Genomic DNA, 13,513 nt, shown 5'->3' with positions numbered 1-13,513 from the left:
AATGTGGTAAATTTGGCAATGACAAAGATTACATAGTGGTATGAAAAAGTACAGAGGTATTTCCTGGATAAGTCTAGAATGTTTTTGTTAATCACAACTAAAAAACTCACCAATGACTGGTTATGTCAAACATGCCAAATTATTATCACTGAGCTATGTTACCACAAATGCTTTTGTTACTAGAAAGAAATTTCATAGACCTTTTCCCCTACAGCCATAGTATATTCTGGGACTTAAAAGCATGTGAGTTTTCTTGCTCTTGATACACTGGCAACCTCAGTCATTTTAGAAATACAAGTATCAGACTCTATTATTAACTACACGGGGGGTGGCAAAAATCAGTGTGACGGTGCAGTTTTTCAGTGTAATTTTTCAGGTTACAACCACATTCCAGTAAGAGGCAAGCATCTGTTTAGTAATTCCTTGTTTCTATATGCTTTTGTGTTCGAGAAGTATCCAACATCTGCAGGTTGGATACTCTAATACACAGTTTAGTTTATATGTGTTTTGAAACAGGAAACCTAGTTTCAACCAGTAGGCCACTCACATATGCTGGATGCTTCTCCAGGGTGTTATGGTCCCTAAGCGTGCATGCAACATCCGAGTGGTTTCTGGGTATCTCAAATACTGATTTTTTTCTTTAAATTCATAAAATTTTGCAAGCTCTATGGTAATACAAAATGAAACCCACAGAAGATGATGATGGTAAGCAAAATAATGTTTTTCCAGATATTTTCCTTACTAATGGTTTCGTTGGCATTGAGGTAAAAATCTGAATACTTCAGAAAAAATCTCAACATCTAAAGAATGGTAGAATGAGATTTAAAGTGTAACAATCAACAATAAGTTTTGCCTATATTTTTGTGGCTGAAATTTATGTCTGTAAAAATAGTTTCCGTGTTTCAAATCTAGTTTCAAGGCGGGTAGTTGGCAAAGGAAATTCTGCCATCTATTTTCTTTAATTTACTTTGTTACACAAACTGCATAAACAATTGTACAGCGCCTGAACAAATTTATGAAAGAAAAAAAATCAACCATATTGACTGAGAATACTTTCCTAGCAAGGGTTTGCTTTGGGGACCTTAACCATACACATTCTACAACAATTATATGGACAATGAAAAAGATGTGAATTCTTCACGGCTGAAAATGAAAAGGCTTCAGAAAAAAAAACCTACAGTGAAGAGCAATGCAAAAAAGTAAAATATGAGAAAATTGGTGCATATCATATATGCAGAAAGGACTGTGAAGATACATCATTTTTATTGTATCCTCTGTAAAAATAACCTATACACACAGAGCAAGCCACCTTGCTTCTTACACAACACACATAATGGTAACTTTAGTTTCCTATATATCTATGGATCCACTGGCGCAGGATGGGCTCAGGAAGCTTAAGGCGTTTGAGAAGTACTGAGCTTGCTATGCATGTGTTCAGTTGATGCTCCACTAACAGCATTAGATGTGGCTGGAAATTCCCAACAGTCCTTAAGTCCTCAAATTCTGACTGAGACTTCTGAAACGAGCTGTGTCACAGCAAAACTGGCAGCTCTAATTCAACACTCAGCTACAGTTACCAAATGCAGCAGAAGAATAAGAACTCTGTGCCTCCTGCTTTCCTAGCTCTGCTTCCACACAGCTACGTATACACTAGTTAGTCAGATGTGCCCAGATTGTTTTTTTAAAACTGAGGCCAGCTGTCAGAGAAGAGTCTGCAGCTATTTAATCTTACCATACTGGGTGGCTTTTGCCAAATCACCTATTGGGAACAGGCGCTTGACCACGCTAAACTCTTGAACCATGCTTGGAAACTCTTTGGGAGAGTGTTAATTGGCAGAAGCTAGGACTGCGCAATGTGCTAAGTATTCAACAGCACAGAAGATGGAGTGCCAGCGTCCAAGAATGTTCCCTGGCTGCATCAGCCTAGATGTAGCCTTATTGTGTAGGTCTCACTGCAATAAATATCTCTGCCAAAACCCAATTCCTTTGCCACAAAGGAAGAATTCAGAGGTTCTCTATTAATTTCAATGGGCTTTAGCACCTGCATTGATTTTGTGAGACACTTACATGGCACTTGAAACACTTCCTGTAACTAGAGGAAAGACTATTTCTGAGTAACTAATAATGAACTTCAGAGATCAAAATTCACATTAATTTTTGTAGACAGATGGCTCTAAAATGAGAGAATAAAGGTTTCTTTAGTTATAAGCCTGCGAAGATCAACAAATACATATTTTTAAATTTTCAGTGGTGCTTCTAAAAGCTTTTTAGCTGTAAGGAACACAGATGAAAGGGTAGATTAAATGGAAAAACACATGAGCAACAGCTTTACACAAACATGAACAACCACAGGTATATAAATATTTCAGAAAAATGTGCTTATAACACCACGTACACTTTATCACAAGACACTACTTGTGTTTGCTTCCAAAAGAGAAAGGGACTGAAGGGTCTGATCAAAAGGCAGAAGTGTGGTGCGAGTATATATATAGTTTAAAATGTCCAGAAGTCTTTGTTCCCACAGTTTTTTGGCCTAATTTTTATTTACATTAAGGTACCCATTGTAGCACTACAAAGGGAACTTAAAAATTCATTTAAATATCTTCACTAAAAATGTGGTGAATTGAGGAAATCGATCTGCTATTTCCCAATCTATACAAAATACTCTGAGTACAGTATGTAAAAAAGAAATGAGAGATGTACACTTCTGAGTAGCTCCATGAATATAAGGTGTTTTTTCTTTTAAAACACATGCACTTTAAACCTCCTTTGACATGAAAAGCCATGGGGGTTCATGGCCTGTACTGTCTGCACTGTTGAGGATAAATCGATATGAGCAATTACAGTCATCAGAAGGAGTTCGTATTTTAACCCTATACAGCTATGGCCTGAAACTATGGTTATTGGTGTCACTTACAACATTTCTATTTCATATACTTTGGTCAGACTCATAAAAATTATATATCCATATTTCATTTTACTTAGCTAAGCTAAGCTGATAGGCCAAATTACCCTAATATGTAAATCCTTCACTGGCAGCACTGAAATAATTTCAGAAGTCCTACATACAGTAGATGATCTTGAAATTTGTTCTCAAATCCAGCAGGTCACAGTCTCTCTGAAGCTGATTTCTGATGATGTACTATTTGCTTATGTCTGGCATAAGGTATGTTTGCACGAATGGGGTAATAGAAAACCCGTATAGTCTCCCTCCCAGTTCCAACAAAGAAACTGCAGCTGATTAGTTTTCTGGTTGCTGTGCAATAGAGATTACGTATCAGTACCAGGAAATGAACAATTCATGTTGTTTCTTTATTACTGTCCAGAAACATTTTGTTTATATCTAATCTTGTACTTTGGATGTATATTTTCAACTGCGTACTCCCTTCTTAGACATCTTAAATAAGTCAGCATGACCTGGCTGCTTTCCCTCCTGCATAATCCATACAACTGACAATTGTAGCAATAAATTATTAATTTATTGTCTCAAAGTATCTCTGTTTTAATTAATTTAATACACACTGTCTCAATCAGGAGAAAAATCATATTGGAGATGGAATTCTGATCCCAGTGAAATCAAACAAGGGTTTTGGCACTGACCTCTGTGCAGATAGAATTTCACCATTCATGGCATTTACGTGTATTTGTAATTGAAATTTACGCCACTACCAAAGCTACTATGTGTTCAGCATCAGAACGGATGTTTTGGATTATAGAGATGGGCCTAAGTAGGTATGTAGTTTGGTTTGCATTGTACATATGATGAAGTGCAAACAACCTTAATAATGCCTCAGAAAAGCTCTCAGAAACTGCATGGAACTGTAAAAGAAAAAAAAAACAAAAACAAAACACACATCTACCAAGATCCTTTAAAAATTATTTTCAGACCAGACATGAATAACCTGCACTCTGCTTCAGTTCTTAGGTGGCCTTACTAACCAGCACAACTAAGAAAACAGGATAAAATATACTTCTTGAAATAAAGACTGTGGAGCATAAAATCCCATACATTAGATCAGAATTTTTCAACATGGGGTCCATCAATTATTATCGGTCTAGACAGAAATACCAGAAGATCCCCATAGGGCTGACAAGCCATGTAGGGCTGGCTCATTCATTATTCCCAGAGGCTACATACTGTTCAAAAACAAATAACGTGCTCTAAATTATTTTAAATAATATGTTTTCCACAGAGCTGTTACATAATTGGGTGTGAGAATATAGATGATAAAAAATATTTATAAAATGCAGTCAGCATACTGATACAGTTTAAGAAACAAAAATTGCATATAAAATACTCTTATTAAAAGGAAATGAAAAAACAACTGAAAGGGTAAAATCCTTTCGAGGAAATAATACATAATTTTAAACAGCCTGCAGGCTAAGTGTTCATAGTAAGTTAAAACTATTACAGAGCTCTAAGTCTTCCCTCCAAAAAAGTTAACATGCTTTAAGATTAGAATTGAGGAGACTCAGAAAACAAAAAGACAAATAAAAGTTCTCTGCAAGGAAAGAGTAATTAAACTATCAAAACACAAATAAAGGAAGCTATGACAGAGCTTTCCACGAATGATATGGAGAAGATGAGGAGGGAACAATAACGCAGGAACAAACTGACTCTTAAGAAAATTATAAGGAACCAACTTTAAAATTAACAGAATAAATACTTTTCCAAGAAATGCCTAGTTGTGGGACGTGGTGCTATAGGATGTTGTGGGTCAAAAACTATTAATAGCTTCAAAATAGGATTAAACAAACTCATAGTGGTAACTATGCCTATTATGGATAATGGCTACTAGTGACCTGAATCTGTGGCTTATCACTGGAAAATAGAAAGTTGTGCGAGAGAGATCACCCCACATTTAGCTGATTTCTTTCTGTAAGTATCTTCTACTGGGCACTGTCAAAGATCGATAACAGAAGGATCTGGCAGTCCTGCGAAACACTTTCTGGCTGTCTTCCAAAAATCATGTGTTAAAGTACCATGACAATTCTAGCAAGTACCATTAGTACAGATGTTTATTAATTTACATCAAAATACCCATTATGGGAGCTGTTAGAGGAAAGCCAATTTCCACATGTGAATGAGAACACTTAAAATCTAAGTCAGAACCAGAGAGCACCAGGGTTAACTTAAAACCTCCCACACAGAGTATGGGCGCTGCAGGGAACACAAAAGCCTGACCTCAGCTATGCCTTTGGCAAGAGTCTTGATCCTATGCAGTGAGACCTCACCCTCCCGCGTCCACACTCGCCATGTTCCACATGTTTAAGTACGCATCAGCTCACAGTATACCAAAGGAACTTTTCCGTAAGTTATTTTTATTATACAAAGTTTAAGGAAAATGGATAAAAGAGAAAGGAAAGTTTCACTTCACTGATAAAAACACAAGCAGAGTCTTAGGGGAAAAAAGTCTGAAAAATTCAAGCTTTGTACCCGCATCCATCACAGACTGATTTTGGACACAACACAGAAAATTTGTTCCTCAGTTTTCCCATTAATAAAATAGAAATACTAATGCAGGCTGTATAAGTGTGGGGTTTTTTTGTTTGTTTTTTTTTTTTTTTTTTTTTTTCATTTAGAAGAAGAAATTTCATGGTAAAAATAAAGAAAGTAAAAAATAGGTTTACATGAGTACATACATAATATGCCAGGGTATGGTGCATAATGAATACAAGAACCATCACTAGTAGAACAACATTCTACTATCATTTTACTTGAAATAACACATTTCATTCTACAGCGGGCAGATTTTATCAACAAATTACTATTTGGTGTTTTTAAATAGAAAGATATGAGTTTAGTTTTTAAAAAGTCCAAGTAACTTCTTTCTTACCATTATTTTTGCCCAAAACTGTGGACTAAATTCAAGATGAATTCACAAATATTTTGTTTTCAGATGGAAATTGCATTTCTTGTGAACAAGCTATTCATCCAATACACATAGCCCAGCATTAGCAATACTTCCCTACTTCGCAGAGACATTGTGAGACAAAGCTAAATTACAGTTGCAAGACACAGAGGATTTACAATTCACTGGAAGAGTAAAAAAATAAGGCTGAATATTGTGAGCCAACTATTCTTTCAAAAGCAAATGGAGATTAAAATATTCCATGGAGTTTGTACAAAGAACAGCCCGAACTTTGCCAGTTCAGAGCTGGCTGTACTCATTAACGCAGGAATGCCCTCAGGCTGCTTTGTGTGAAAGGTACAACTTAGAACCAGATTTCTCTGGAGTTCTGAAGGACATCTGGACGGTCACCCAAAAAAACCCCCAAAAACCAAAGCTTCAAATCTTCTCATAACACGACAGGACCCTTCTGCAAGAAAATACAGCCAGTTCCTCTGATGTAGGAGCAGGAAAAGAATGGAGAAGGATTGAAAAGGCCAACGTAGGGAATGAGGAGATCTTGGGTGGTATATAGAACAGCAGGATAAGAATCCCTGTGGTGGGAAGGCCAGCAGCCATGTAGCAGTCTAGAGAGTATCACTGTATTTCCTTTCCCTTTGTAAAGTTTCTCTGCAGAGCCAAGTTACTCAAGCTAGGCAAAATATTAACTTTAAACAGTAGTTACTGTAGTCATTACACTTGAGATTACTGAAAGATGACTACGCAAGATAACTACAAATTAGTATAAACAAACATTTAAGGCATGACAGGCTCTTCCTAGGCTGGCTTACTGTACGTCAAGAGGCCAAGTAAGGCCTAATTCTGGCAGCTGAATTCTAGCAATATGTCATTCCTCAAGTTTTTAATGAGAACATTTTGACTATTTGCTGGCAAGGAAAAAAAATAAGAACATGATGTTCAAATAGGAAGGAGAACAGCAAGCTGACCAGTTACAGCAAGCATTACTGAACTAAAAAGGAATGTGCTTTTTTTTCTACCGGGGTTTGCAGTGATACAAATACATTTCATTAATGTATCCTTGCTGAAAAGAAAGTGATACTACACACATTTCAAAATAAAAACAAAAAAGTCTCCATATATTTAATGATGCTACTTTATCATTCATTCAGCTTATAAAATAGGCACAGAGAATGGAAAATGTGGAAATCAGAAGCATCAGTGGGAAGGAAGTCGTAAAGCAGACCTGCAACTCCACAGTTCCATGAGATGAAGACAGGAAGCATTTGCCCCAACCCTGCTGTCTTTCTCTTCTAAGAGGCAAGAGAAATCACTAACAGCACACAGTGTTCAGCACAGTGCTCGTATCTGTGACATGCAGCACAGTGGAGAAACCTAACAATTCTCCTTACAACCTGTATCAGTTTGGTTTAACCTACGGTTGCTTTGAGCTAGTATATGAGAGACAGTTCAGACCTGAGCGTGCTCTAAGTACAGCTTAATGAAGCACAGGACAAACCAAGTTCCATTCTATAATGCCTCCCTTGCACATTTATAAGTCACTGTATCATACAATGATCACATTTTCTCTTAGCAAGGTTTAGAAGCTTGGACAGCTAAAAGACTTCCTTTAATTTCCAATCTAAAGTTATTCACACCCAGCTAAGAGTAATTTCTTAAAACTTTTTGGTTTGGTTTTGGGGGTTTTTTGGTGGTTTTTGTGTTTTTTTTTTTTTTTAATTAAAACAAGGTTCCTTTCCTGTTACACTTGTTTCAACTTGTATATTCAAAAACTGTGGGGTCTTTTACACTTCACTTGTCTAAACTAAACAATCCAAGCTCTTTTAGTCTCTTGTCTACTCTTCTTGTTTAGGGCTTTTTTTTAAATTTTTTTTTTTTTTTTTTTTTTACAACTCTTCTAAATCCAGTTTCTTGCATGTGGATTTCCACATTTGTTCTCAGTTTTAGAGATAAAGTTTCATAAGCCACGTGTACCACACATGGCATTAGTACTTCATTATCTGTACAAGAAATATAGGGCTGAATTTACTTAGGACTGAATTTACTTAGGACTGAATTTATACTTTCCACAGTAACATCAAGTCAGTGGCTCACAGACACCCTTTCTTTGGCTTATACATCCAGTTCTTTCAAATTCTCGCATCTTCTAATCAATAAGCTCTGAGATTACATCAGAGAGCCTTTCCTATTAGTCCCAAAGCACATGACCTAGTACTTTGTATTATTTGATTTTATCCCATTTTATTTCTCTACTCAAGGTCATCCAATTATTCCGGTACAACACCACCCTACAGAGACTGTTTACCAACTTTGTGATGGCAACAAATTTCATTAGCAACTGCCAGTTTTTGTGCCAAGATCACTAATGAAAATGTTAAACAATACCATTTCAATATAAATTTTTTGGACAGATCTCTAACAACTTCCCCCTGCCATTCAGCATAACATATTGCCACCTTTTCTGATGAGGTATTTCTTTGCCTGTCTGATAATTAATCTAATTCCCCTCCTGTTCAGCTTAACCATTTCATTTGTCTAAAAAAGCAGTTACTGTATCACAGAAAGAAAGCAGGCAAGTCTGGCATGGCTACGGAAAAAAGATGGTTTAGTCTATTTACTTTCATGTCCTTATTTTTTTTTTCCTCCTTCAGAATTTGTTTGTTTGTGTGGGGTTTTTTAATCTGTATGAGGAGAAGCTAAAAAGTGCCTGTCTTCTACAAAAAGCCAATCTGCCTTAGTGTCCACGTCCTATCCACATTACAGAAAACTAGTCAGTTAAGGTGTTCATTTCACCTTGCCAAGAAAACCTTCACTCTTTACTCCAGGAGCAAGTGATTTCTATTCCTCCTTTGCTTATCCAGAAAAATAGTAGCGACAGGCTTTTACAACAGAATCAATAATGGAGGACTAAAAGAAAAATTTTTACTAAAGGTTAGAATTGATCTGGCTTTAAATTTATCTGACAACTTAAAAAAACCCCACATTCCCGTACATTTCTCCACAATATAACTAAAACATAGTAGAGAGGTATTTGAACTAGCTACCTTGGGAAACAGAAAAAAGTATGGATGTCTTAGCATGGTTATATATATCTATAGTCATAATGTTCTCTGATTACTGGGATTTAAATTTTGTACAGGCTATACTCATATATATTAAATTTATACCTGCACAGTAACTTACTAGCTTGCAATTGAAAACCAGCTGTTTCTGTGCATAGAGGTGGAGCTAAACATTTTTATATTACACTATAGACTATATTCTGGTATCTCTAAAAAGGATTAGAAAGGATCCTTCAGAAAGGATTAAAAAAAAAAAAAAGCATGCGCTAAGTCCTGAAATGCAACAAGCACTGAGAACATTTAAGAAATTAACTGCCTTTTTTTTTTAAATTTTTTAAATCGGCCTATCTTATAATACAATCCTGTTACATTTTGCTTAGGTATAGACTGAGGTGTTGCCTCAACTCATATATTTCAAATCAAATAGCGTTCAGTTTCTCATACAGGACAAAATCAGTTTTTTTGAATACTTGCTAACATTTTTGCGTTCTATTATCTGAGGTGTTTAATTTATTTTCAACTTGCAATGAGACAGAGTATATATTATGTAATGTTAACCACTGTATTACTCCTAATTTTATATTCTTTGAATACTGCTCTTTTATCTTAGTTTTACTTCATGTTGGGTTTTACCCATAAAGCTCAATTTAGCCACAGAAACTGGCTATGTGAATCCAAAGAATGAGCTTTCTAAGGGAAGTGCTCTCTAATTTTCTTTTTCTGTTGCAGAAATCCATTCCTGTTGGTTTATATCATAAGAGAAAGCAATAAACCAGACCTGCAAATTTGAAAGGATTGTGCAAGACTGATGCAACAAAAAGAGCATCATTAAAACTACGTTTTCAAGAGCACCCAGATGAGGACACAGTTTCAAAAAAGTGTCTGATATATATACAGCATGCATAGAACTTTCTCATACTTCTACTCTTCCAGGAACTAACTTTAAAAACAGAACAGCCTAAAATAGGAGAGGATTTCAGTTGCATCATTGTTCCACAGAGGCGTATTATTGGACTGGAAACTGGATTTATCCAAGAGGAAAAGTAGTCATTCGCAAGATTTACGCAACTCCAACCCTTTCCCTCTTTCCTAAGGAATGAACACAATCATGCACATACAGATCTTGTTCCAGGCCCACTATCATCAAAAAGTCTGGAGAAGAATGAAAACCAATGTTTCTTTTCCTCAGGGTGAAATTCTAGATTACTTCAATGAAATTGCTTTTGCCACCCCATTGAACATTTTAGCACTTGAAAAACTACTTGGAAAAATGTATAGTCAGGATAACATACAATTAATAAGTAAGAGCAAAATATGTTGTGTTTATTCCTGCACCTAAAGGAAGAAAACTTAAAAAATAGCGGTTATGCTCTATGAAAGCGTGTCTACAGCTAACTGAGAGGAGGAGGAAGGAGAAGAAACTTGAACAGAAATGATAGGAAGTTTAGCATCTCAACCCATGAGACAGCATGCAGCAGGGTCCTCCCTGTAAGTCTGTAATGCCCCTTTATTAAAACTCTCTTGTGGTCTCCTGTGTTCTGTATTACTTTTTTTTTTTTTTTACCTAGTTAAAAATAAAGCAACACTTCTTAACACCCTCATTGCTCCTGAAGCTTTACTTAGAGCCTTTTAAAACCAAAAAAGGTGATGCTTTTTCAAACAGGACCAATTTTCTCCTCCTTTCATTCATATCTTCCTATATCCTCAATTTATTTTTCCTTCCTTCTCTTCTTATTGCTGATACTAACCCTTGTCTCATTACTGCATTCTTGTTTTTCACTCTTACTTTTGTCATCACTATTCCATATCCTCCTCCTAAATTGTATTTCTCCTCATTCTATTGTCAACTCTCTATGATTTGCTCTTGCTTAGCCCTTTCTCATAGACCCAGGTATGGATGGAGCAGGCCTGCAGCATGTCCACAAGCAGAAGCACTGCCAGAAAGGCTATGAAAAGCAAAATACCTTTTAAACATAGTGTGCCCCAGATAGGATGAAAAAAGGAGTGGGAAAACAGCTGCCTGAACAAGTCTTTAAAGAAATGCTCCACGAGCCTATTTTGAAGGAGAAAATGGATGCGTGTATAAATTTTAGACTGTATACAGGATGTGGGAATGAGAGCAATCAGATGACTAAGCTTCATGTGACTGCTTGCTACAGGCTACATAAGGAAATCTTTGCTAGAGTATGTTTAAAAGGAAAGGTTGTGGGAACAGGTGCACATGGTAGAGGAGACCTGAGGACTGGAATATAGTTAGGCAAAGTTACCCACGAAATCATGCGTCCTCACTTAGCTTACTACAAGCTAAAGAGATATGTTTTACTTGTTCTGCTCTTGGTTTTGATCTTTTTCTAATAATACGGCTGAGCATACAACCTAGAAAACTTTGACTAGAATGTTGTTAGGGCTTCCTTTCAGCCCCCCTAGCAAATGCATTACAATTAATATTTTATGTTGTAAATAATAAAAAAAATATTTACTTTTTCTCTGGTTCTTTTACTACTTAATAGCTCTCCTTCCTACCAATCTGTTTTCCTTATTATGGGTGAATCTTGCAGCATTATGAAGAGTACTGAGCTAACCGCTCAGTGAAAAACCACTGCTCCTTAAGACAACTATAAGAATGTCTTGGAATTTGAAAGATTTTTTTCTCCTCTCTGGGCAGAAAAGTTTAAATATATGATCTAACGATACCCCAAAGGCTTAAAGAACATAGTTCAGCAATACAGCACCTTTAGTAACCCTTATCTTATTCAATCAAACTCCATCCTGCTACTGTCTATGGAGACCAGGGCCCAGTTTCCCTGATATCTTTCAAATTGCAGGTTCGACAAGAATGATTTTCTTCATTCTTTTTCTTTTGAACAGAGTAGCACAGCCTCAGACACTCTCTTAAGAGCTCAATAATTACTTCATAAAAATACGCTGGCAGTTCCCAGCCACTGGAATTAAACATACTTTTCAATTATAATGGGAATGTCTGACAAGCATCTTAAAGTCAATGACAAATCGTACTTGATCCCATAACAGTCTTTATGATAGGCCAGTAAAGGAGAGTGGACTATAACAAGCAGTATAATGTCTAGTGCTGAATCACATCCAGTGAAAATACTTTAAAAAAAGATTTAACTAATAAACCACACCTTAAATTCTGCATTAGCTTGTGGTATTTCCTGCCTCAGACCCTACACAGAATTTGATAATTTATTTTTTGCAAAATCCCTCAGTAAGTACACAGTTCCTGGTAAGTATACAAAGTTGATTTCACATGATTATCAGCTCATAAGGAGGAAGAAAGATTGGTGCAGAGGAACAAGAATAACAGTGACAAAATCAATTTGCTACTCAATAAAACGTTACTTAAAAAATTTTTTTAAAACCACAAAGAATTAGCCTTCTACCCATCCAATCTGAAAAGATTTGAAGCAGACATAATTGTTCATGAAACATTTGAACACGAAGAGGACAGTAACTGTTTGAAAAGGTTGTCATAAACATGTTCCAAGTGTTAAGAAATATGAAAGAAAATAGAGAACAGGTGTTCCAGTACAACTACGGGTATGAAAATGTTCATAGAAACACTGTGTATATAAAACACATGATACAATAAAATCACTTCAGGGGAAGGAATCAGAATTTTGTTACAGATCTGTCAGTGGCAACAATAGTATAAATGACACTGGAACAGAAAAAGTTCTAACACAAAAATAAACCCTTTTCTACACAGTTGTGAAACACAGATTTGCAGCTCACTCATCAATGAAAATTATGTATGATGCCTACAGCTTTGAGAAAAAATATTTAATGCAATTACTTTTAAACTTTTTGACGTCTCCTAACTATGTTAAGGTTTTTGTTTTGGAAAAGAAACGTGGATTGGACATGCGCAAAAACACAACCCCCTCAGTGATGCTGAAGGATCTGGATATGGTCCGTCTCCGTTCTCTTCCAGCTCAGCGTTTCGTGTCACACACCAACTCCCAACCCCATCAGCTACTCTGCCACATTGTTCTTTCTTCCTTTTGAAAATCTTAATACTGGCATGTTAGCCTGGAGCCAAGCTGAACGGTTGGATTACTGAGTAGAACTGTAAAAGCCTATTTTACTTTACTCTGGATCCCTCTCCTCCAAGTTTAACACCTTTTCAACTCCACAATCAACTCTCCACTTTAGCAATCTGTGTTACTAATACAACCAAACTTTACATAAACATCAGTATTAAACCCAAATAAACATTATTCTGCATCCCTGCATCAGGCATAGCACATATCCTGTGCTGACAATAACTGCAACAGGAAATCATTTGCCCTTGTAGCATTGTTTTGTACTTGCACCATTTATTCTAAATTTAAAATTCTTCTTTTAGCTCATTTAGGGCTTCCTGTGCCACACCTGTGTCATTCTCTGTCTGAACTGTGTGGAAGACTCTGTTAAGATTCACTGGTAGAAAATCTTAAAGCGTACCATGATCAAAGCTCACAAACTACACTTACTCTGAGAAAAAAGGAATAGAAGAAACCAACATAAATCCTAAGGGAGTTCTAAAAGATCAGCCGTGAAAAACAAATCTGTGTGGAAGAA

This window comes from Chroicocephalus ridibundus, chromosome 5, assembly GCF_963924245.1.
Source record: "Chroicocephalus ridibundus chromosome 5, bChrRid1.1, whole genome shotgun sequence".
NCBI lineage: Eukaryota > Metazoa > Chordata > Aves > Charadriiformes > Laridae > Chroicocephalus > Chroicocephalus ridibundus.
Note: the sequence above shows the minus strand (reverse complement) of the source record.